Consider the following 27,628-nt stretch of genomic DNA (forward strand, 5'->3'; position numbering starts at 1 on the left):
ATATAAAACCTTCATCTACAAAATCAACATATACAAATCAGTTGTGTTTCTGTACACTTACAAAACTACCTGACAAAGAAATAAAGAAAAAACAATCCCATTTATAATAGGATTAAAAATAATAATACTTAGGAATAAATTTAACCAAGGAGGTTAAAGATCTATAGACTGAAAATTATAAGATATTGATGAAAGAAATTGAATGAAAGATATCACATGTGCATGAATCAGAAGAATATCATTAAAATGTCTATACTACACAAAGGCATTTATAGATTCAATCTAATCTTATCAAAATTCCAATGGCATTTTTCAAAGAAATAGAAAAAAAAATCCTAAAATTCTTATGGAACCACAAAAGACCCAGAATAGCTAAAACAGTTTTGAGAAAGAAGAACAAAACTAGAGGCATCACATGTCCTGGTTTCAAACTTTATTATAAAGCTACAGTAATCAAAAAAGTATTATACTGGCATAAAAACAGACATGTAGATCAATGGAACAGAATTGAGAGCCCAGAATAAAACTACAAATGTCTGGTCAACTAACATTTGACAAAAGAGCTAATACTCAATAGGGAAAGAAAAATCTCTTCAATAAATGGTATATAGAAAACTGGATATTCACATGCGAAAGAATGAAATCAGACCCCTATCTTACAATACCTATAAATTAACTCAAAATGGATTATAAAGACTTAACCGTAAGACCCAAAACTGTAAAAATACTGAAGGAACATAAGGGGACATTTCCTTGACATAGTTTCTGGCAATGATTTTTTTTTTTTTGATGTAACACCAAAAGCACAAGCAACAACAAAAGTAAAAATCAACAAGGGGGACCACATCAAACTAAAAAGCTTCTGCACAACAAAAGAAAAAAAATGAGAAAGCAACCTACAGAATGGGAGAAAATATTGTCAAACCATCTATCTGATATGGGGTTAATACAACTCAATAGGAAAAGACAAAACAAAAACAAAACTGACTAAAAATGGGCAGAATATCTGAATAGACATTTTTCCAAAGAAGACCTCCAAATGACCAACAGATACATGAAAAGATGCTCAACATCACTAATTATCAGAAAAGTGCAAATCAAAACCACAATGAGATATCATCTCACACCTGTTAGAATGGCCATTATGGAAAAGATAAGAAACACAAGTGTTGGCAAGGATGCAGAGAAAAGGGAATCCTTGTGCATTGTTGTTGGGAATGTAAATTGGTACAGCTGCTATGGAAAACAGTATGGAGCTCCCTCAAAAAATTGAAAATGGACTACCACATGATCTAGCCATTCCACTTCTGGGTATATATATGAAAGAAACTGAATCACTATCTCAAAGAGATAACTGCACCTCCATGTTCACTGAAGCAATATTCACAATAGCCAAGACATGAAAATAACGTGTGTCTACTGATGGATGAATGGATTAAAAAAGACATGATGTGTGTATATACACAATGGAATATTATTCAGCCCCCCCAAAAAGAAAATTCTTCCTTTTGCAATAGCATGAATGAACCTCGAGGACATTATACTAAATGAAATTAGTCAGACAGAGAAAAACAAATATTATATGTTCTCACTTACATGTGGAATCTAAAAAAGCCAAACTCAGAGAAATATAGAATGTTGGTTGCCAGGGACAGTGGGTGGGGTGTATGGGAAAAATCTTAGTCAAGTTTGTACTTAGAGAGTACAAACTTCTAGCTATAAGATAATAAATTCTGGGGATCTAATTACAGCATGGTGACTATGATTAACAGCACTGTACTATATTCTTGAAAGTTGTTAAGACAGTAGATCTTAAATCTTATCACCATCATCAACAACAAAAACTGATAATTAAGTGAGAAGACCTGAATTAACATTATTGTGGTAATCATTTCATAGTGTATACATATGTTAAATCATGTTATACACCTTAAACTTACATTATATCAATAATATCTCAATAAATCTGGGGAGAAAACTGTTAATATATACCTTATTTGTAAAAATGTGTACAAACATGTCAGTATTTGAAGAGTTTGGCTATATATTTTACACCTTGGCTTTCAAATTTAATTTTTTTCTACTAGTAGTCCAATACAATCAAGCTTAAAATAATATGCTTTACCAAAGTCACTCATACTTATGAAAAACCAAATAATATAGAAGAATCTATGATAAAAAGTTTCCTGACACCTCTCCCCCGGAAACCTGATTCATCAGTGTCAGCTTTTAGGTCTACAGTGAGTTCAGCAACTCTAGTTAATGTGTGTAAAACCCCATTTCTTGAGGCAATATCTATTGATTCCTCCTTACTGAAAGATGGGATTATTTTTCTTAGAATACCCTTTTCTCCTTTCTTGTTCTCCTATTTGACAATACCTTAAAATTTTAAAATAAGATCATGGTTAAACTTAGATTTTTCATAGCATGACATTTTTGACAATATCTTTTAACTTACTATTTTGTAAGATGCACATATTAAACACTTCACTTTCCTTAAATTCCTCTCCTGCACATAACCATTTTCTCATCTCCCAAATTCCATCTTTGGCCAGCTAACCTTTTACATTGTCAGGATCGTTGATAGTTACATTCAATTCTATGACTTGAAATGGTACCCACGGCTTTATTTGCAGCCTAGGTAAAAAGTTGGTAATGTTGGAGAGTATATTGTTATAACTATGCTGTGAAGGTATGAATATTGCTTAATAAAGAGGCCAGGTAGGCTGAATTCTTTCTTTAGGATGTTGCAACCTCTAGAATACTTTTAAAAGGATGCTTCCAGCATTAAGGTCAAATGATTTTTAAAAAAATTAATTTATTTATTTTGGCTGTGTTTGGTTTTCATTGCTGCGCACAGGCTTTCTCTAGTTGTGGCGAGCTGGGGGCTACTCTTCATTGCAGTGTACGGACTTCTCATTGCAGTGTACGGACTTCTCATTGCGGTGTCTTCTCTTGTTGCGGAGCATGGACTCTAGGTGCGTGGGCTTCAGTAGTTGTGGCTTGCGGGCTCTAGAGCACAGGCTCAGTAGTTGTGGTGCATGGGCTTAGTTGTTCTGTGGCATGTGGGATCTCTCCAGACCAGGGCTCAAACCCGTGTCCCCTGCATTGGCAGGTGGATTCTTAACCACTGTGCCACCAGGGAAGCCCCAGATGAATTTTTAAAATGCTTCAATTATTTAAAATCAGTTTAGTTTATATCACATCTAGATTACAAATTTGAGGGGAAATTTTCTCCCCCTAGAATTTCTAGTTTTTTTTCTCCTTGCATTATTTTTCTTTATTATATCCCTAATTTAAAAAGAAAACTTCTAGTTATGTCTTCTAGTAGTCTACTGACTCCACTTTTTGCCCTGGAGACCTCCCTGTCAGAGCCCTTAGACTTTGGAACTTGTTCCCTCAGTCTGTGGTTATTCCACAATAATCCTCCACTGCTCTCTTGAGATGGATTAGTTGTTTCCTGGTTGCTGTATTTTCATCTTCTTGATTAAGGGACGTTCTTTTGCTGGAGTGCATTCCTAAGCAAGTTGCTAAGGAAAAAAAGTACATTGAAGGTAAACTTTCTTCCATGTCTGAAAATATGTTTATCATGACATTATTTCAGATTAATACTTTAGCTGTCTACAGACTTCTAGATTAAAAGTTATTTTCACTCTCAGAACTTGCTTGAAAAACATCAGTTCATTCCCCACTGTCCCCTACCCCCAGAATCTGGGGTTGCTGATGAGAAGATTCTAATCTGATTCACATTCCTTTGTAGGTGGACTTTCTATTTAATCTCAAAAAATTTTAGAATATTTTCATACAAGTTTCCTTCTCTTCAGACTCCTTGAAAATTTGTAGTTCAATGGCAATTCTGTGTGTGTGTTATTCACTCATTGTACTGGACTTTCAGTGAGCTCTTTGAATCTAAAGACTTGGCTCTTTCAATCGTTGGAAATTTTCTTTTCTTTCTAGGACTATTGTTGAATGAATATTAGACCTCTTGGGTTAATACTTGATGTTTCTTGTATTTTCCGTATCTCTTTTTCTTTCTGGAAATTTTCCAAATACTTATTTTTCAGTCTGTTTATTTAGTTTTATTTTTTTTAAATAGCAATGAGAGTTTTCAACCTTTTGAAAAATTTTCCCTAATTGTTCCCTTTTAGTGGCGCTATGCAATGTTTTGGACATAATAATATATTCACAAATCATTCTGAATGTATTAATTCTCCAAGGTTTTGGCCGAGACTACAGTCCAACCTAATGCTTGGAGACCTCTCCCAAGCTCATTCAAGTTGTTGACAGAATTCAGTTCCCTACAGTTGTAGGACAGCAACCAGAGGCTGTCATCAGCTCCTAGAGACTACTCACTGCTGCCTGCCACATGGCCCTCTTCATAACATGGCGTTTGCTCCTTCAAGACCAGCAGAACACGTCGGCTATTTTGAATCTGTGACTTCCAATGCCTCTCACATTTAGACCCACAGGTAAAGAGCTCATGTGATTAGGTCAGGTCGATCCAGATAATCTCCTTTTAGATTAACAATGTCAACTGATAAGTAAACTAAATTGCATCTACAATATTCATTTTGCAGTATAACATCCAATATCACCCCCTTGATTATTTTATCACAATCATAAGTTCTGTACACAGTCCAGGGGACAGAACTGAAGACAGCAAGTGACATTGTACATCATCTTAGAATTCTACCTACCACGTAGAACTAAATGTAAATTAAAAAATAAAATTCTTAACATTACTAATTTTCAGGGAAATGCAAATAAAACCCACAGTGAGGTATCACCTCACACCTATTAGGATGGCTATTATAAAAAAAAAAAATCAAGTGTTGGCTAGGATGTGGAGAAAAGGGAACACTTGCACAGTGATTGTGGGAATGTAATGGTACAACCACTATGGAAAACAGTGTGGTGGTTTCTTAAAAAAAAAAAGAAATAAGTAATAGAAATGTCAGAAAGAGAAAAACAAATATCGTATATTAACGCATATATGCGGAATATAGAAAAATGGTACAGATGGACCAGTTTGCAAGGCAGAAATAGACACACAGATGTAGAGAACAAACATATGGACACCAAGGGGGGAAAGTGGTGGGGTGGAATGAATTGGGAGATTGGGGTTGACATGTATACACTACTATGTATAAAATAGATAGCTAATAAGAACCTGCTGTATAGAGATAACATATGATCCAGAGAGTCTACTTCTGAGTATATATCCAAAATAATTAAATCAGGAGCTCAAAGATACACTCCCATAGTCATTGCAGCATTATTCACAATAGCCAAGACATGGAAGCAACTTAAATGTCTATTGATGTATAGATGGATAAAGAAAATGTAGTATATATATACAATGAAATATTATTCAGCCTTAAAAAAAAAAGAAAATCCTGTCATTTACATCAAATGATGAAGGTGGAGGACATTATACTCAAGTGAAATAGGTCAGATGCAAAGGACAAATATTACATGATACCACTTATATGAGGAATCTAAAATAGTCAAAGTCAGAATCAGAGAACAGGAGGTTGCTGGAAGCTGGCAGGAGAGGACAACAGAGAGGTCAAAGATTCAAAGTTTCAGTTATACAAGATAAATAAATCTGAGTGATCTACCATCTAACATAGTGCCTACAGTTAACAGTACTGTATTGTGTACTTAAAAACTCGCCAAGAGGGTAGATCTTATATTAAATATTCTAATCACAAGGAAAAAATAAAAAAAGAGGGCAGGAAGAAAGTTTTGGAGATGATAAACGTTTATGGCATATATTGTGGTGATGATTTCACAGAGGTATACTTATCTCCAAACTCATCAAGTTGAATATATTAAATACATCTTTTTGTATGTCAGTCATATCTCAATAAAGTATTTAAAAAAGAAAAAGATAAGGTGGTATTTAAATAATGGAGTATCAGTTGCTAAAAGGAAGGAACCCATACTGAGGAGTTCATTTTGCATGAAATCTAATGTAATCTAATCTCCTATCTATAGGAATCCTGTTGGAGAAATTTTTTTCTTGGAGGTTGAAGGAGATAGAATCCATTTTGACTGATAAGCCATTTTGAATGATAGTACATCTATTAATTTAATAAAAATTCTCAACTCTGTTGCCTCCCTTTTTAGACTATATAAGCTGAAATGAACTGCTTACAAATAGAATAAGAACTTTGGGTTTCACCTATATATGCCTTTTTTTTCACTGAATGAAAGATTCTTTAAGTTCTATAGTGCTTTACAATTTTCAAAAGTTTCACTTAGATGATTTCATATAATCCCATAATAACCCTTTTTTTCAACCCTACCTTTTTTTTTTTTCCTGCGGTATGCGGGCCTCTGTTGTGGCCTCTCCCATTGCGGAGCACAGGCTCCGGACACACAGGCTCAGCGGCCATGGCTCACAGGCCCAGCCGCTCCGCGGCATGTGGGAACTTCCCGGACCGGGACATGAACCCGGGTCCCCTTCATCGGCAGGCGGACTCTCAACCACTGCGCCACCAGGGAAGCCCTTTAACCCTACCCTTTTATTGCCCTTCCCCCTTCCCTCTCCCCACTGGTAACCACTAGTTTGTTTTCTTATCTGTGAATCTGCTTCTTTTCATTTTATTCACTAGTTGGTTGTATTTTTTAGATTCCACATATATATGACTTTTTAAAGTGGATGGTATATTTAAACTATTAAAAATATTAAAGTATCCTATTCCTACCAGTTTAGATAAAAATCTCACTATCTCTAGCACTACTCATGTTCCTCTGGAAGAAACTCTCCTTTAATTTCTAGAAGGAATCCAAGTTCTTGGCTTGAAAGAAGATTTATCTTAAGGCCTCAAGTAATTCTTTGGTCACCTAGTTTCACCTTCTTGTTTTCAGGTAGAAATCATTAGCATCCAGCTTTAAAATAAAAAAGAGAAGAAAAAGCCCTGAATTATAATGTTTGTTGATTTCCAAAGTATAAGTACTCCCACCATGGGGCAAATCAAGCTACCAATGTAACATCATTGAATACAAAATTTAGAAGAGAGATGCATATAATTGACTCTCATGAGGCAGTGCTCATTCTCTATAGCTATATACTTCCTGGCTAAAAGTATCCATAGGTGATTCTTGTAGTTTGTTTTGTTTTCCCTAGAACATCAGAATGATAGAGCTAGTTTTAGAAGAGCCAGACAACATTCATTATCCCCCAAAGGTACTCCTAAATTAATCTGAAATGTAATAGGACATGACTGCGGTATGGCTTTTCTGCAATTATGAATCAGAGATGGCAATCCATGTACCTGCTATTTGTATGGAAAAAAACAAAACATACTTATGGAGGTCTTCAAATAATTCTGACTCTCTCATTGATAGATGAGGAAACTGTGTCCAAAAGGGGTCAAAATGGCTTACTCAGAGTTAAGATTTTAGGAATGGATTTCTTAGTAAGTTGAGGAGCTCGTCTTTTTGTGTGTTTTTTTTTTTTTACAACAAGCTTCCTAAACATTCTTTTTTTTGCCCATGGTGTTTTCACATATCTGAACTGAGAAAACTTTACTATAAAATAGAAAACATTGGTTTAGATACAAGAATAACATCAGCAAACCCCAGGGATTTATATAGATGGGATCAACACCATGATTTCTTAGACATTTCAATGGGGCCCCAATACTGGGAAGCTGTTCTTTCAGGAGTGGGGAAGTTGAATCATTAACTTACGGGCATGTTCTGCATTACTTCAATTTCTGTTCTCTTTAGACTTATCTGTATTCAGCTATACTGAAAGAAATTAGGTAGCCTAGGAGATTCATTCGGCAGTAGAGAAGTAATCCTACATCTTGTAGCCTTTACTGTTGGTGAATTATTGACATCTAACATTAATCCTTTTAGATTATTCATAAGCTTTTCCTTTTAGCTTTAAGAAGATGAGAATGGTAGCGAGAGTGGCTCAACGTGCAGAGCACTATGGAGATAGTTACTAGAACAGAGATCCTGGTACAAGATAAATAGGCAGTCAACAAGAGAATTTCTCAATCTATATTATCTAAAGAGATCATGCATGCAAGATCAGGAGGCTGAACTTAGCTCTACCAATAAAAAGTCAAGATCCCTTGATCTGGGTTACCAGACCTGAGTCAATGCTCACATCCAGGACCTACTGACTGAAGCAAGGGTTTGATCCTCTTGATCAAGAAAGATGTTGCAACATCATGGAAAGGGTATATGGTAATCATTCACTGGATGCTTCTCCAAAGGTATCTATGGCCATTTCTTCAGATAACACTAAGGAAAGGAAATACCTAGACAATGTGAGCCCTTTTGATATTAATCAGTGGAGACTTAAGCATCACGTCATGACTCTCTTGTTAGAGTTGTTGAAGTACATGAGCAGATATAGTCAAGGTAATTAAGGATACCCTATCCCAGTTCTAGGTCACAATTCGTCCATGAATCCATCTCGTGATCATTTCCTTGGCCACCAAACATGTAATGACAGTGGATTTGCATGGTGGTTGGCTGAACTCACATTGGTTCCTTGGTTTCTGGAGTGACAGCATAATGGGGAAAATCAAATGGGGAGTGTTTGTAGAAATTAGTGCCACTCAAAGATCTAAAAGACTGAAGAATGGTAGTCCTCATAATATCCTCATTTAATTAACCAGTCTGGCCCCTATAAAAACTACACAGATCTTGATGAATTACAGTGCACTGCTGCAAACTCAAACAAGTATTTGTCCTAATGCACCTGGGGCATCAGATGTAGTATCTCTGGTAGAGCAGATGAACGCAGTTTCATATACCCGGAATACTACCACTGTGTTCTCTTCCATCTTAATCAGGAAGAAGGATCAAAAGCTGTTTGAATTCATGTTGGATGGACAACAGTACACAATTATGGTCTTGTCTTAAGGCTATTATTAACTCTTCTTCCCTCTGTCATAATACAGTCTGAAGGAGTCTGGACAATTTGGAACACATCGGTCCACTCATGTGAATATTTAGGAGTCTGCCGTATCAATAAGGTCTTCAGAGGACCCTTGGTCTGAGGCATATCAGTGCATCTTCTCCTAAAATAAAGGGTAAATTATTGCATCACATAATTTCCACCACAAAGAAGGAAACATAATGCCTGGTAAGACTCTTTGGGCTCTAGAGGCAGCATATTCTATGCCTATGGATACTATTTCAAACCATTTACTGAGTAGCATGAAAAGCTGACAGCTTGTTGTGGGTTGTAGAGCAGGAGAGAACTCTGTAGCAGGTCTATGCAACCTGGCAGACCGTATAATAACAGATACCTATCTGTGGTTGGAAAAAAATATATTGTGGGACTTAAGGCAAGACCATATAGGAGAGTCACTGCACAGACAGCTCAGTTTCTGGAGCAACATCAGGCTATCTGCCTTAAAGAACTATATACAACTCAAAAAACAACTGCTAATGCTTATCACTCTGGTAGCAACAGGCCACTGTCTATGGGACATCAAATAACTGCCTATCCCAAGCTGGTTTCTGTCATAAGCACTAAATCATAAGTTTGAAGGTGTCCAGCAACAATCTGTAATAAGATGGGAGAGACACATCTGGGATTAGTCACCGGTGGGATGAGAAGGCATAAGTAAACGTGAGGAAGTTGCAAGAGTGGCCCAGACCACCATGTTATTATTTACCCTTGTGCCAGCACTTCTCCTTCAGTTCACACCTATGGCCATATGGGGGTCCCTTATACGTAAGTGATAGAGAAGGCAAAAGGGCAAGCTTGATTCACTGATCAGTCACATCAGTGTGTGGGTGCACACCGAAAATGGACTGCTGATTCAGCCCCACATGGGGGGTAGTTCTAAGTCAGTGGTGAAGGGAAATCCACCCAATGGGTGGATTCAGGTAGTGTAATCAATTACCCACTTTATGTTGGAAGAAAAAAGTAACCCGAGGTAAGATTACACAAAGACTCTGGCAGTGGCAAAAGTCTTGGTTGGTCAGGGGCCTGGAAGGAGAAAGACTGGGAAGCTGGGGACAAAAGGAATGGAGAAGATATATGTAGAGAGACATATGGGAGTAAACATAAATCATTAACTTTAAATCACATGATAATGCCCTCAAGAGACTATCTACTATCAAAGAGGCATGAAAAACCCAAACAGATGGATTGACTTGGCCATTTGATGTCAGCCCGTATCTGTCATCAAGCATCCCAACAGCTATGGTGTCATAAACGTACCAGTGTGTGGACCAAACATCTTGGGATTCCATTCCCAAATGCTAATTCATTCTGAATGTACAACCTACCATTAAAAGAAACTAATATTAAGTCATGAATACAGCAAAATCCCTCAAAGAATCCTGCAAACCTACATTGTGACAAATGTTTTTATTAGACACTTTGTACCCTGGGACAAAGTCTATTTTTGATTAGAATGGTTGTGTTTTCCTGGTGTGTGTTTGCCTCTTCTGCCCACAAGGCTTTGACTAGTTACACTATGAGAGGGTTTACAGAGCATTTGTTTAAATGACATGGAAAAACACAAAATGATCTTAGACCGAGGGATTTTTTTCACGGAAAAGCAAGTATGAAAATGGGCACAGAATACTAGGTGCCATAGGTCCTACCATATACTCCACTATGCCAAAGTTGTGTGCGTGAGAGTTATGGAATGACCTTTTGAAATTGCAGCTGAGAGGCCAGCTTTGAGGAGGACGAACCTTACTCCCAGGGACCCATTGTGGAATTTTTGCTTTCTATCTCTGGAACTTTAAGCAATGTAGATGTAGTTATCAGGGGAAAACCATTCAAAAGGGGGGTAGTTAGAGTCCCATTAAATTTTAACCTATGACTGCTATCTGGTCACTTCATGCTCCTTCCAAGAGTGCAGGAAGTAATCAGAGGAGTCACTGCCTTGGCTGAAGTAATTAACCCTGATGATCAGGAAGAGGTAGGGTTCTGTTATACAAGGACAATCAGCAAAGAATATGTTTGGAATCCAAGTGATACTTTGGCATTCCATGGTTTTTCCCTTGGCCGATTTTGACAATAAATGAACAGGCAAAGTTACTGTGGCCTGAAAAGGGTGTGGTGACTAGGTGCTCAGACCTGTCAGATGTTGGCCTCTTCCTAAGGCCAGTCAGCACAGAATGACTGGTTGATGCAGGGGTCAAAGTCCGCACCTGCTTGCTTTGATTTGGGACAATTCTGAAGGGCCATCCCAGATTCAGGGCTTCCTATAGGATTGACTGAGGCATCTTTGCCGATGCATTGCAACTTCTCCCTTTGCCCAATTATGTTTCTCTCATTCTCTTACAGGTGCTGCCAAGAGCACTTTTCAATTAACCGCCATGTCAGAGTTTTTCTTGGGGAGTCAAACATAAGGCAGTGCCCTTTCCTCTTCTCATAACATTTCCATTTTTTCTACTTTATCTTCAACTCTATTTCCATAGAGCTAAGAGATCTAGCTGTGCTTGTCCCATAAACTTTTCATTTTAAATTGTTCACTTTCTGGCCTCTTTCATCTATCTTCTTTTCCTTTTCTCTCTAATGGCCCTAACATAACTGGACTTTCAAGTTGACATCCCATCGATGATGTAGGGGCAAAGTTGGAACCTTTGCTAAAAGTAGTGTTTTATAGTCTTGTGATATTTCACCTGGTTAGGGTACCATTACCGGGCAGTGTTACATTGATTTATATACTCTAGTGAAAGTACTTGGAAGAAAATCCTACCCGAAGGGAGGTCTTTAGCAGGAACCAACAAGACAAAAATGCCACAATCTGAAACTTCCTTTTCAATCTTTTTGTAAGTAAATTTTTAAACCTTCCATGCAGAGCAGGTCAAATATTCAACTGTCTGTTCTAGAAGTTTTAAAAAATTTCTCCCTCCACGATTCAAATCTGAGTGGATTTTAGAAATTCTATAAAGTACTGCATACGAGCATCCACTAATTTCAATTTGTCTTTTTAAAAAATCCTTTTGAGTGCTGCTTTCTGAGCACAGAGAATACTGCTGTTTGATTCTATCTTGTTTATTCAGTTGTTTGATTTAATCAAGTAGCCTAAATGAAGAATACTGAAGGTTAAACTTCTTTTTCAAATGTATCAAAGAGAAGCTAACAAAGACAAGTTAGAAATATACATAAAAAGTGATTTTTTAAAGGATTGGCACCAAAGAACTGTAAATAATTTTGAGTTTTTTTAAACTTTATTTTCTGCTATGTTGGCCCCATCGTGTCATACTTGGCACTCCACAGAGTTGATTTTAGATGGAGCATTCCTCTGCTTCAAAGGCAGCTTTATTCTTTGAGCAGCTCTGCTTCTCACAGAATTGAATGAGAAACCTTTGTTTCTATGTCACAGATTTGCTATTTGTTATTGTTTGCAATGATACCTTTCTAACCATCTTGGTGTCCCTGGCTGGGCAAGTAACTTAGCTTTTCTGTGTCTTGGTTTTCTTATCTGCATAATGAAGAGTTTAGGCTAGTTTCCTGAATAGTCCTTCAAGCTTAAAACACACACACACGCACACACACACTGAGTACATAGGAAAAGATACATAAAGTAATTTCACCAATGCTTGGAACCTAGTAACTTGTCAATGAATGTTAATTTTTAAGACTGTTATTATTGCATGAATTGAAGTGTTCATAGAGTAAGAAGCTATAATAGAAAATACCAACCAAAAGTAGATTTGAATAATTATGACAACATCAAAAGAGATGGGAAAAAATTAATATAGAGAATTTTTCCTTACCATGTGAATTTTAGACTTTTGATTTTGATGAAATGGATTTAAAAATATAAATCTGATATATCAGATTTAAATACATATGTGTTATTCATTCTATGAGGCCATCATTACCCTGATGCCAAAACAGAAAAAGACACTACAAAAAAAGAAAATTACAGGCCAATATCTTTGATGAACATAGATGTAAAAATCCTCAACAAAATGTCAGCAAACTAAATTCAACAATATATAAAAAGGACCACACACCATGATCTAGTTGGATTTATTCCAGGGACACAAGGATAGTTCAATATTCATAAATCAATCATTGTGATAACACCACATTAACAAAAAGGATAAAAATCACATGATTATCTCAGTAGATGCAGACAAAGCATTTGAGAAAATTCAACTCCCATTCATGATAAAGCACTCAAAATGGGTAGAGAGGGAACATATCTCAACCTAATAAAGGCCATTTATGACAAACCCATAGCTAACATCATACCCAATGGTGAGAAGCTGAAAACTCTTCCTCTAAATTCAGGAACAGGACAAGGATCCCCGCTCTTGCCACTTCTAACACACTAACACACTATCGTTAAGTCCTAGCCACAACAATCAGACAAGAAAAAAAAATACATCAAAAATTGGAAGGGAAGAAGTATAACTATCACTATTTGCAGATTACATGATACTTTAAATAGAAAACCCAAAAGTCTCCATCCAAAAACTATTAGAACTAATAAATGAATTCAGTGAATTTTCAGGGTACAAAATTAATATACAGAAATCTACTGCTTTTCTCTACAGTAATAATGAACTATCAGAAAGAGAAAGTAAGAAAAAAATCCATTTAAAATCCCATCAAAAAGAATAAAATACTTATGAATAAACTTAACCAAGCAGGTGAAACACTTATACTCTGAAAACTGGTAGATGTTGATGAAGGAAATTAAAGATGATACAAAGAAATATAAAATGCCCCATGCTCTTGAACTGGAAGAACTAATATCATTAAAATGACCATATTACCCAAAGCAATCTACAGATTTAATACAATCTGTATAAAAATACCCAAGACATTTTTCACAAAACTAGAATAATCCTAAAGTTTGTATGGAACCACAAAAGACTCCAAATTGCCAAAGCAATCTTGAAAAAAAAATATGGAGGTATCACCCTCCCAGACATCAGACTATACTATAAAGCTACAGAAATCAAAATAGCATGGTATTGGCACAAAAACAGACACATAGATCAATGGAACAGAACAGTCCAGATATAAACCCACACACCTATGGTCAATTAATCTACAATGAAGGAAGCAAGAATATACAATGGAGAAAAGAGAGCCTCTTCAATAACTGGGGCTGGGAAAACTGGACAGTCACATGTAAAACGATGAGATTAGAACATTTCCTCACACCACATAAAAAAACAAAAAAACAAAAAACAAAAACTCAAAATGGTTTAAAGACCTGAATGTAAGACCTGAAATCATGAAACTCCTAGAAGAGAACATAGGCAGAACAGTCTTCGACATAAATTGTAGCAATATTTTTTATCTGTCTCCTAAGGCAAAAGAAATAAAAGCAAAAATAAACAAATATGACCTAATTTAAAAGCTTTTGTACAGCCAAGGAGACCAATAACAAAACGAAAAGACAACCTACAGAATGAGAAAATATTTGCAATCAACAAGGAGTTAATATACAAAATATATAAACAGCTCATACAAACAATATCAAAAAGGAAACAAGCCAGTCAAAAAATGGGCAGAAGACTGAATAGACATTTTTCCAAAGAAGACATACAGATGGCTAACAGGCACATGAAAAGATGCTCAACATTGCTAATTATTAGAGAAATGCAAACCAAAACAAAAATGAGATACTATGTCAAACCTCTCAGAATGACCAAACAAATAAGAAATGTTGACGAGGATGTGGAGAAAAGGGAACCCTTATAGACTGTATGTGGGAATGTAAATTGATGCAGCCACTATGGAAAACAGTATGGAGATTCCTCAAAAAACAAAAAATAGAACTATCATATGATTCAGCAAACATATTATACTCCTGGGTATATACCAGGAAAAAAAAAACAACAGTAATTTGATACATGAGCTTCAATATTCACAGCAGCATTATTTACAATAGACAAGATATGGAAGCAACCTAAGTGTTCATCGGCAAATGAATGGATACATTAGATGTGAAATATATATATCCACGCCCGCCCACACACACACACACATATATATACACACACACATTGGAATATTACTCAGCCATAAAAAAGAATTAAATTCTTCCATTTGCAGCAGTGTGGATGAACCTAGAGGATATTATGCTTAGTGAAATAAGTCAGAGAAAGAAAAATACTATATATCACTTATATGTGGAATCTAAAAAATAAAACAAACAGAATATATATAGCAAAAGAGAAACAGACTCACAGATACAGAAAACAAACTACTGGGAGAGAGGCAAGGGGGAAGGGAAAGATAGGGGTAAGAGATTAAGAGATACAAACTAATATGTATGAAATAGATAAGCAACAAGGATACATTGTATGGCATAGGGAATTTTAGCCATTATCAGGGCATTTTAGCCATTATCTTGTAATGTTATCTTGTAACTTTTAATGGCATATAATACATAAAAATACTGAATCACTATGCTGTACACCTGAAACTAACATTGCAAATCAACTATACTTCAATAAAAAATTAATGCTTATAATAATAAATCAGTGAAAATGTATGTATGTGTTTGAACTGCCTAAATATGTAATTCCCAGCCTACAGCAATTTAATGCAAAAGAATTGGAGCTTGGGGGTCCAAAGTATACTGGGATTCAACGTGATACCCTTTAACCAAAATTTTCTTAAGGACTCCTTTATATTATCAATTACCTCCTGTTCATGGACTAATATACAACATGAGTTCAGAATAAAACTGAATATAACATAGACAAACAGCTTTTCTTTAGATATTTTTTATAAGCCTGCTTCTACCATAGAGTCTCCAGGAACCTGCACATAGACGACATTGAGTTAATACAGTGTCAGATCATTCATTCCATGATCTATAACCCACCCTGCTGATGCTCCAGTATCAATCAGATGACAATTAACCAGATGGGCCCTCTGCAAAGTCCTCTGCAGGCCAACAAATTCCAGACTTTTCAATCAGGAAGGAGAAATCAATTTCAGAGGAAGGAACATTTAAAAAAAAAAAAAAGGAAGAAGGCTATACTATATTTTACCTTTTTACTCTCAAGGAAATGCAGGCTCTCCTAGTAATAGGTCTTTGACAGTCTCATGACTCATGAAATGATGTAAAGAATAAAAATAATTTGATATCTAGAATCTGTACTTTATATGACTTCATAGAGGTAAGTTTATAGTTTGAACTGAACTTTAAAAAGTATATGTTGCTCCAATAAAAATTAATGTAAAAAAAGTGGGACTCTAAAACTTAAAAAAAAAAAAAAACCCCAACAAACCCACTAGTGATAAAGAGTTTGTCCTAAAAGTCCCAGAATGAGAGGAAAAAGAAAACAAAACGGGTCACCAAAAAGGGCACAAAATTTTAAATTACACTGGTTTTCTCACCAGCAACATTAAATGCCAAGAGACAATGGAGCAATTTATATAAAGTTCTGAGGGACAATGATTTCTAGAAAAATCTCAAATGCTATAACCAAGCAAATATGAAGCGAATGATCTCTGGTTAATGGGATAAGGTATTAAAAGGTTAATTAAAAAAAAAGTATATGATGGCTATGGGACTGCTTGAACAATCAAGGTAGTTAAAATGTCATTATTTTAGTCCAACTACTGCCTTGAGTGAATACATTCAACAAATACTGATTGAACTCCTACCATGTACCTGACACCAGACAGTAATGACACGATATGCCAAGGTCTGTGATCTGGACCTTAAAACTTTGTCTCATTTAATCCTCACATTTCTTAAAGAAAACACAATTTTATCCCTGGGAAACTAAGGCACAGAGAGGTTAAATAACTTGACCAAGGTCTCACTGTCCCTGGATGGTAGAACCACAATTTAAACCCATGTCTATCTTCCAACAGAAATAGTATGCTTAGCTTTTATTCTTAACTGTTTCCTCTTTTTCTCCTGTCATTGAAATAACTAGTCGTTTAATTGAAATGATCAGGAGCACTGATGCCTCACAAACATGGTCTAGTTTGATTATTTATTTATTTATTTATTTATTTAGCGTTACGCGGGCCTCTCACTATTGTGGCCTCTCCCGTTGCGGAGCACAGGCTCCGGACGCGCAGGCTCAGCGGCCATGGCTCACGGGCCTAGCCACTCTGCGGCATGTGGCATCTTCCTGGACCGGGGCACGAACCCGTGTCCCCTGCATCGGCAGGCGGACTCTCAACCACTGCGCCACCAGGGAAGCCCTAGTTTGATTATGACATGAACATTTTATAATTCTTAAAGTTTTTACAAACTAGATGTCAAAAAGTTATTTACAAAAACGCTAATCTTATTCCAGAGAGAGATATTCATAATCTTATTGCTATCCAGTATTCAATACTTTCACCTAAACTTTTGTCTTCTGTGGACAATTATAAAAGCTTGACAACTAGTCAAATGTACGTCTTAGTACACCAACACTAATATAGAGAAATAATACGATATTTGATATTTCTGGGCTGAGAAAACCTAGGCAATTTACTTCACCACTCTGGACCCCCCTTTCCTTTTCTTTAAGATTAAATTTCTAATATCTGTCGTCCTTCAGTTACTCAGTCATTCCATGAATTTTTGCTTTTCTGCTTACTATATTAGTAGCTATCTGTGGCTGCCATAACAAATTACCACAAACTCAGTGACTTAAAACAACAGAAATTGATTCTCTCACAGTTCTGGAGGCCCAGTGTCCGAAAGCAGGTGTCAGCAGGGTTGTTCTTCCCTCTAGAAGCTCTAAAGGAGATGATACTCATAGCCTCTTCCGTCGCCGGTGGCTGTAGCTGCAACACTCCAACCTCTGCCTCCATCTTCCTGCCGCTTCTGCCTCTGTGTGTTTGTGTTGACGCCTCTTCCTCCCCTTATAAGGACTCTTGTTATTGGATTGAGGGCTCACCTGTGTAAACCAGGATTCTCTCATCTCCAGGTCCTTAGCTTAATTACACACACAAAGACCCTTTTTCCAAATAAGGCCATATTCACAGGTTCTAGAAGTTCACATATCTTTTGAAGGGAGGCCACTGTTCAACCCACTGTACCTACCAGCTGCCAGGCATTGGACTTGGATGCTGGGACTATTTTGGGGAAAGAGGCACAATCCTCAAGCTTATGGAGGGCATCTTAATTGTTGTAAGAACTTTGGAAATTACAAAATCCTGTAAAAGTGGAAGTTATTATCCCTTAAAAATTAATAACTCCATTTCTCTTCTTGCTTTTGCCTCAGTATGCTAATAAGAGAAAAATAATTGGACTACCCAACTGATTGATGCTACCCTTCATTTGTGACTAGAACACATGTCAAAGGAAGCTGATCAATACTAAGGAACACTCTGGGAATAACCGAAGAAAGCATCAATCAGAAACACATGTTGATGAGGGTGTTTTCCAAGTAGGTAAGAGTAATAATACTTAACGTGGCATGATTTGATCTAAGGACAAAATAACTTGTAAATTATTAAGTTTGATTAAAAAGTTAACCTCCCTGAAAATGATGCCCTGATAACATTATCATTACAGATTAATTTCTTTGCATCTTTAAGGATTTTCATCATAATACACTCCTCTCCTCTACCTTAAAAGTTCTAGAAAGGATAATGCCTTACAGGTTAGCTATTAACACTTGGGGGGAAATAGTTTTGTTCCTTGATATTCAAAGTGTGGCCCACAGATTAGCAGAATCACTATCGCACGGTAGCTTGTTAGACATACCTAATCTCAGGCCCTGCTCAGAGCTACCAAAGTGGCATGTAGGTTTTAACAAGACCCCTAATAACTAGAAGACACAATACATTTGAAATGTTAATTATATCCTTTCCAACTAGTACAACAGGTTGAAACAAGGCATTTGGTATACTAGCTCTCAAAAGGTAGACTGCAGCTTTTGTTCATTTATGACAAAGGTCACCAGTGTGTGACAAAATGAGAAAAATAAGCTTATTTAGTGGGTTCTGTGAAACTACATTTACCCAGTTTAAAGAAATACCCTTTATTCTGATATTAAGAGCTTCCCATTACTTCTTCATTTCATTTCTTTTCAAATGATGATAAGATGGCATGCATGCATGTGTGTACAGGGATGTTTAACCCTTTATTTACAAACTGAATTGGACAGATATCTGTAGTATTTTTTCCCTTTTAAATTACTTGACCTATAAAATCCAAAAGTGGTATGGACAGAAGATGAGCCACTGAAGAGAAGGGTGGAGTTAGAAGAAAGAAAGGAGGATGGGGTGAAACGTCAAAGAGGAATTTTTCTTTACATTTTCCCTTAACATTTTCTTTACTTTTTTTCCTTAGGCTGAACCTCTTTGGAGAGACCACACTGACAAGGCTTGACGAATTACCATAATGCCACTCAGCTTGGGAGTACTATTTGATAAGCCCTTATTCCTGCTAGAAACGTTCATCAGATACAGTTCACCCCATGAACTACTAGAAAACTTGTTTCAAAGTAGCAGACCATGGTGTAGAAAGTATTCTTAAGTTCTAGAGTCTTCCCAAAGGGAAACTCTTGCATGTGCATACCCACCAAATATCCCTTTTCGGTTCTTTGAAAATAGAAATCCATGTTCAAACCTTACCCTTTGCTTCAGAGGTGGTTCTATTTCAGTTAACCTGAACCAGTAATTGAAACATTAAAAGCTTTGAAAACTGTGCAAATATATAACATTTCTTCAAAAGTATACTTTGAAAGAAATGTTAAAGGGAGAGTGAAAGGTGACAAGGTCTTTGAAAATGAATATCATAACATTTGTGCATTCTTTGAATAAACTAGTGACATTTAAGATTGCTAAATTAACATTTTAATTTTTCTGACGCAACTCAGTGATTCAAAAGGCAAAGTCTTAAGCTATTTTCCTTTTCCCACAGATCCCATTGTTTCTGATGTAAATGTATACTATGCACGCATTAATGAAAGGTTACGCTACAACGGATTCTTTTCTCATTTACCAAAGATCAGACCTTTTAATCATTAGGACAAGCATGTTATTTAGTAAATTAAAAAATGCTTATAGATCAAAGATCAAAAAAATTCGAGTTTAGAAGATTATTCCTACACAGCTTTCTTACAAATAGTTCATGTTCCTTACCTTTCTCATAAAATTGGAAGTAAAACACAAACACATGGGTAAATATTTGATCTTTCCTAGCACTTGTATCTTATAATTAATAGTGTGATGGGATTTTAAATGTTAAGGAAATAATAATTTGCCATGAACAGGGATGGGAGAATTTTGTTTATTAGTTTAGTGTGATTCAATTTGTGAAAATGTGCTTCATTGATCTTTGCAAAAGAACTTTAATTGGAAATGAATATCACAATTTGCCACACCAATAAGCTCAAGTTGCTGCAGTTCATTAAGTACCACACCTGTTATTTAATTTTCCATGGGAAGAAGAGTAATTGATTTAATACACTTAAGGGTGGCCAGCTGGGAGCTCAAAAAACAATTTGAACTATTCAATACTTATTTCTCTACTCATCCAAGTTGTTAAAATACACCCCAATTCCCTGCTTGAGATAAAAATACCCTAATACTTGATCTGGATATTACATTGTCCTTTTGTATAAATTCTTTTCTTAAATACAAATGTAATCCATTTAAATAATATTCTTTAAAAAACTCACAAATAAATGAGGAAAGTGCTTTTTTAAAAAAAAATACCAGTGCACACAGGGGTTGCCAGATCACCTTTACAAGCAATCTGAAGCTCAGTAGGGTGAGGAGAGGAGAAAGAACAGGGACTTTTATTAGGATAAAAACCATAGGACAGATACTAAATAAACAATATCAAACAGCCACCCTCAACAGGACAGATACCCTCAACAAATAATCAAGAAACAGCGGTGGAGAATAAGCAACACAGTAAAGGATAAGTGAGCAGTAAATTCCTTTAGATGTAAGAGCTAAAAATAATGGACTGAGGGTCCAAGAAAGACTTCACAGCTTTTAGTTATTTGAAAAATGAGTTCTTACATCAGTCAGTAACTGGATTTGCAGGAACCCTCTGTGCTTAAGCTTGAAACAAAACTAGAGCCATCGGCTTGGTCCCCACATGGAAGAATCAGCGCTGCCATGAAGCGGTTAGGCTCCAGGCTGTGGATTCACACTGTGATTGTGAGGTCATGGTAGGGCATGGCTTATTACCAACCCACCTTTTTCCCTGGAGAAGTAACTCTCACTGTGCAATTTTCATTTTTACAAAGAATGGCTAGCGCTTTTCTGATGGTAGGTGAAGTGAGATGGTTAATATCTTAACTATATTTTAGAAATATTTGAAAGGTTCACTAAAATTTACAATTTAAACTTTTTAAAGCCAAAGTTCCTCCATCCAAAATATATTCCAATTTTCTATAAAACTATGGGAAAATGTCATTTAATTTTTGGAAATATACTGCGCTATCAATGTTTCTGTGATGCATTTTTTCCATAAGGCAAGACATTTCTGTATGCAAATTAGAAATAGGAGATTTAGATATTCTCCATTCCAGTTAAGGCAATTCTGTCTCTTTTAAAAAGTTAATTTATTCAACAACCATGAGTACCATTTTCTTATGAGACTTCAAGATGAGGAAAAAGTAGGGATGGGGGACACATAGATAAATCAGACGTCATTAACACTTGGGATGGTTTCAAAAATGTGACACCTGGTTTTCACCTCAGTCAGACCAATGAAATCCAAATTTGGGGAGGAAACGTCAGTATATTTGAATTTCTTGAAAAGTGCCATATGTGATTCCAATGTGCAGCCAGGGTTGAGAATCACTGGAACGGTGCAAGAAAGAGCCCCAAACCAAATAATTATAAAGCAATGTGGTAACAGCACTGAATGAAATATATAACAGACAGAGAAGAGTGTAGAAGAAAACTCACGGTTATTTCTCTGATTAACTTGGGACAGCTGGGCTTGGAAGAGGAGAGCAGGAGGTTGCTAGTCCTTTTTTTTTTTTTTTTAACACAACTGTATACATTCCTTTCAAAAGAACAGGTGTCACTTTTAAAACTTAGAAGCCAGCAATACATTAGGAAGGTTGAAATAACAATAATATGTGCACAAAATATTATAGAAGCACAGAAAATAGCAACTAATCTAGGTTCTATGACCATAGAAGGCTTTCTCAAGGAAACACGAGTTTAATCTTCAGGTGAAACCTTTACCTATCAATCAATTTGAAAACGATTTCAAATTCTCTTATCAACAAAATATTACACAAATATAGAGAGAGCTTATTAGATTTTTAAATTTAATTTCCAATAATATTCTAGTTTAATAAACAATTATATTCTAATAAACAAAGAAATTATATCCCAGATTTATTATTGGAATCTGTTAGTATTTCTGTACTGCAAAAAAAGTGGTCTAAAATAATTAGGATAAATGTTTCACTTCATGACATTTACATTTTTAAAAACTATACAGTGGTTTTAAATAAATTAAAACAATTTGGTAATAGATCAATTTAACCTACTGAATAGGGTAGAACCAGGGCCACTGCCTTTGCCTATGTATGTTTGAGCAGCCATATCTGGTATCCCTAAGTAGAACTGTGCCAAGAACAGTGACTTCCAAATATGAACATTAAATTAACATCAACAATAAATCCTCTATGCAAAAGCTCACTGATATCGTCAGTGGTCAAAATGGTTAAATATCCAACCATAGTTCTATCCTATCCATGTAAAGTTTATGGTGGAATAAATGATCTTAGGCTCCAGATGGCCTTGCCTAACTATTTTAGCCCTCACTGATCTAAATTTCTCCTGCATATATATCATGTATACTATAAAGTAGTACTAATTGGGCTTACCTTCAGTATTCATCATTATTCTGATAGGTTTAGTACTATCTCCCTGACTGGATTCCTGGAGAGCAGTGACTATATTTCCTACCTGTTAGGTTTTTAGGAAGTATTTGGCTGGTTTGATTATAAAATGTGTAAGATGGGAGATTTCAGCACCAGGGAGAGGAGAGAAAGGAACACGATCATCTGAAGAGGAGTGTAAGTCTACTTGCAACAATGAGTATTCTATTCATGATTTTTGCAAATTCCTTCTTCTCCTTGGCTACATGAAGACACCTATCCTTCCTTTGTCATTGCTTTATTTAACTCCATATGTGAAATTCTTTTCATTATACTCTTGGCACACAAACCCATTTTTGATTAAGGTGTTCTAGTTATTCTTTCTCTGAAAACCATTATCTTGTTCTTTCATTTTTCCTGGTAAGGAAACACTGAGATACAAACTAGGTGAAACACGTCTATTGCAGAACTCTCATTATGTTCCAATCTGCAGGCAATTATTTACTAACATACCAACAGGTTTATGTGATTTTTTAAGAGGATTTGGGACATTTAAACAAACATTTATAAGTATCCCAACCAAGACACTTAAAATTACTTTTCTTAATTAATGCATAAATTAATTTAACCATGTTTATTGAGCAACTGCTAAGTACCGGGCTGTCTACTCCAGGCTAGTGAGAGTATGGTTATTAAGAAAGGAGTGTAGACAAAGAAGCATTAGATAATATCATGTGTGCTATGTGAAGAAGGGCTAGTGTGTATTGGGAGTAGATAGGGTCTCTTAACCCAGATGTGAGAGTACAGGGAGTTCTGGAAGGAAGTGACTAAGCTGAAATCTTAAGAATGAGCAGGACTAGACCAGATAAAGGTAAAAGCGGAGTAAAAAGGCAAAGAACTCAAATAGCAAGAGGTGGAACTGGAGAGTTTGGCAGGGGTTAGATCACGGGGTCTTGAAAGCAATGTTGAATACTGGCAGATTGAAACACATAGAACACCTTCACCTGAGCTTATATCTTGTGTATAATTTCATGGCACTAGACAAACATTTTCAGCACTGGAGAAATACTCTATGTTCTAGGTAAAGATATTTGTTTAAAAAGTATACCCTGAGGGCTTCCCTGGTGGTGCAGTGGTTGAGAATCTGCCTGCCAATGCAGGGGACGCGGGTTCGAGCCCTGGTCTGGAAAGATCCCACATGCCGCGGAGCAACTAGGCCCGTGAGCCACAATTACTGACCTGCGTGTCTGGAGCCTGTGCTCCGCAACAAGAGAGGCTGCGATAGTGAGAGGCCCATGCACCACCACGAAGAGTGGCCTCTGCTTGCCACAACTGGAGAGAGCCCTTGTGCAGAAATGAAGACCCAACACAGCCATAAATTAAAAAAAAATTTTTTTAAAGTATACCCGGAAAAATGGTTTACAAAATTGTTTCACTGTTAATTGACCATTGCTATATTATAGTTTCAGAGATACATTAACAACAATGGATTGACGAATAAATCTTCCATCTACTCAGTAATATTAATGAGCATCTACTATATTCCGGGCATTGTGTTAGATATTCTAGGGTTAAAAGATGAGAAGAAGAGAAGAATGCTATATTTTCCTTCAAGGAAGTATTGAGGTTAGAAAAAACAAAACCATAGATTTTTCTAAACAAAAACAATAACAAATGACAACTCTGTTTCTGTCATTGTCTCTGTCACCCTGCCTTGGCCACTAGAGTCAAGTTCTACCACTACCTCCTACTTCCACCGAGTTTTCCATATAGTCTAGTCCTCTATCCTCCATTAATTCCTATTGTTATTCTGTTGCAATGGCTCTTTTTGCCTGAGTCGTTTCCTTGTTTGGGAATCTTACCACTTCCATTTGAATCATGCAATATTTCACTAGCTGATTCTCTGCCTTTACTCTTTTCCTCTGTTCCATTCTCCAGTTCTCTGAAACCCTGATTTCACTCTTTCACTACTCTGTTTAAACACATCCTCTGGTTTACTCAGTTCATTAATATAGAATCCATGTATTTTATAAATATTATGCCTATATAAATAAAATATATTTTAATATATTTATCAAACATAGATAAAAGGCATATTTTAATAAGTAAATTAATTTAAATAAATAAAATACATATTCTATTTTAATAATTTAGCCTAACATTAAGGACCCCTTAGACTCTAAACTCAACTCCACCTTTAAGATCTTTTCTCTACTTCAAAGTATAACTGGGAGGAGGAGGGGAAGGACTGGCTCACCCCGAACAAAGTCTCAAAACTGGCATTGATTGTTTCAAAGTGTTTGAAGGCAGTATGTCCACTTGAAGGTTTCTAACAACATAATGAGAGTGCTTTAGAAGAAGCAAGGTAAATAGGAAGATTTTGATATGAAGAAAGCCAAAAAAGAGTGGCATCGTTTTACTTGCTCATAATTTATCTAGCTCCTGACCCCAGGCTTGCCTCCCCTTCAGGTTAGGTTCTGGAAACACCTCCATATCAGGAACTCTCTGTGAGAGCCAGGTGAGTCTATCAGTGTGCTTTGAAGACAGGATGCCTGTTCACACCTCTGCTTGCCCCACTTGTAGACTTTAAAACACCACCCTGGTACATTAGATCTGATCTAAATTCTGAGCCATTGTGAAGCCTGATTGTTAAAGAGTCCACACCCCTTCTCAAGTGCAATATCTGGGACGGTCAATGAGATTATGAGGGAGAGGGAGCAGGGAAGTGAATCGAATCTTCCATTATTGCTTAAGTTAAAAGTCTTGTTCTCTAAAGTTTGCTGAGTGTCCTGTTTCTGTGAGTAGAATAATGATTCCTCCAAATATGGCTGATCAGTCATAACTGGCACAGAAGCACATGCTCCCAGGTGCCAGGTTATTGCACACAGCAGATGTTTTTAGATTTGTGGCCAGTAGTAGTATCCTGTCAGATGCTGCTGAATCCTGGGTTCCGATAATGTCTTACACCCTAAATATCTTCCGAAAGAAACACATGCTTAGTAATTAAGAAATATACTCAAATTATCTTAATCCCATCCTCCCTCAAACATGTCTTAATTCTTTTGCTTCCAACACAACTCTGATGTTGTTCAGATATTTGTAGGCTTTGTGCTTCAGGGGAAATGAAGCTTGGTTACTCTTAAGACAATTGTGGTAATTCCATTTTCTTGACAGTGGTTGGTTTAGACAAGGGCATGTGATGTAATTCTGACCAATGAGCTATAAGAGGGAATCTGCTGAGGAGAGTGAGTGGGAAAATTTTTCTGTTTTCTGAAAAAGGTACACAGGCAGAAATTAGTCACTTTTTTTCTTGCCTATGGCTGCATGTAATGCCTGGAGACATAGAGTTACTGGAAAATCAAAGCCAGTAGAGAGGAGAATTCACAGAGAAGGAGAATCCGGGCAACTGATGAATTAACTTACTCTGGAACTTTCCTACCTCTGGTCTACTTGTCTTGTTCAATTATTAAACCCCTTATTGTTTTTTTGTTTGTTTGTTTTTGTGGTACGCGGGTCTCTCACTGTTGTGGCCTCTCCCGCTGCAGAGCGCAGGCTCCGGACGCGCAGGCTCAGCGGCCATGGCTCACGGGCCCAGCCGCTCCGCGGCATGTGGGATCCTCCCGGACCGGGGCACGAACCTGTGTCCCCTGCATCGGCAGGCGGACCCTCAACCACTGCGCCACCAGGGAAGCCCAACCCCTTATTGTTAACATCACTTTTAGAAGTAACCACTGGGATATTTGCAGTCTAAACCATCTAAACTGTTCTAGGAAGTTACTAATGTGGGTTTGAGACTCAAGTCTTAAGTAACTGACAGGCATCTCTCAAAAGGGCTGTGCTCATGTCATTTGGGAGACCTGCCTGCCATTCAGTTCACACTATAATGGTTGCATTCTTGGACCTGGATCATTTCTGGTATTACAACATAGTTTGTTTTCAGTGGAGCATGTGCCCAAATTGCTTTTTATGTTAAAGTTAATGACTTGTACTTTGTGACAGTTAAGTGAAATGGAAAGAACATTGGGCTGGAAGTAAGAAGACTTGGATTCTTGCCCTCTGTATGACCTTGGTCAGAAAACGGAACACTATGGGATGTGGTTTTCTCAACTGCTATATCAGGAGGCTACACCTGATTATCTCTAATGGGGTTCTGATTCCAATTTTCTAAAGCCCAAACATACCCACAAATTGCATCCAGGAATAAAGAGTAGGCACTCAACCTGGGGTGTTCCTAACAAGGAGATGTACTTTATATACTTTCTATTTTTTGTGTTCCATTATCCATCCATGCTATTGCATAAAGTTCTGTTAATAATCCAATAATGAGAGCTTTCTCATTAACTAATTTGGATCACAGTGCTGTCTGCACAGGGTTTGGCAAAATCAGGCCTATTGACCATTTGGTGAAGTGCTGGATACAGTGGAGGTAGGAACAATGAGAACTGCCAAGATGTGGGGGGATATCAGCTACTTTTGAAGTTGTTGAATGATATGAAGATTATATCATGCAACACAATAGAATCTCGAGACAAAATATCTAAATTGAAAAAGAAAACCATTTTAATGTATTTACTTAAGATTGAGCATTCAGAAATCTGGTTTCGAGTTATAGAAGTTAGTGTAGGAAATATTCTTAACAAAAAACATTTTATTCAAATTTCAGGGCCTACAAAGGAAGGGAAAGGGAGAGGAGATTTCTTCATAGTTACTACATACAACTTTCATTACTGGTCTTTATTAAAAGAGCCCCAAATAAGGTGTTCACAACAAAACAGGCCAGAGTAACTGCTTGTCACTGAACAGCAGTATGATAGGCAAGGGGCTTCATCCCTAACTGAAAAGTAGGATCCATACTCAGCTACCTACTGATGAGGTTGAGAGTCTCTTGTTC

At 36.7% G+C, this 27,628-nt stretch overlaps 1 protein-coding gene across 1 annotated transcript in view; it reads right to left on the bottom strand.

Moving 5' to 3' along the window:
• SPAG16 (sperm associated antigen 16) overlaps window positions 1-27,628 on the bottom strand; it is an 843,476-nt gene that overhangs the window by 63,401 nt on the left and 752,447 nt on the right. The gene's annotated exons all lie outside the window — the stretch shown is intronic.

This window comes from Neophocaena asiaeorientalis, unplaced genomic scaffold (genome assembly GCF_003031525.2).
Source record: "Neophocaena asiaeorientalis asiaeorientalis breed wild unplaced genomic scaffold, Neophocaena_asiaeorientalis_V1.1 scaffold86, whole genome shotgun sequence".
Lineage (NCBI taxonomy): Eukaryota > Metazoa > Chordata > Mammalia > Artiodactyla > Phocoenidae > Neophocaena > Neophocaena asiaeorientalis.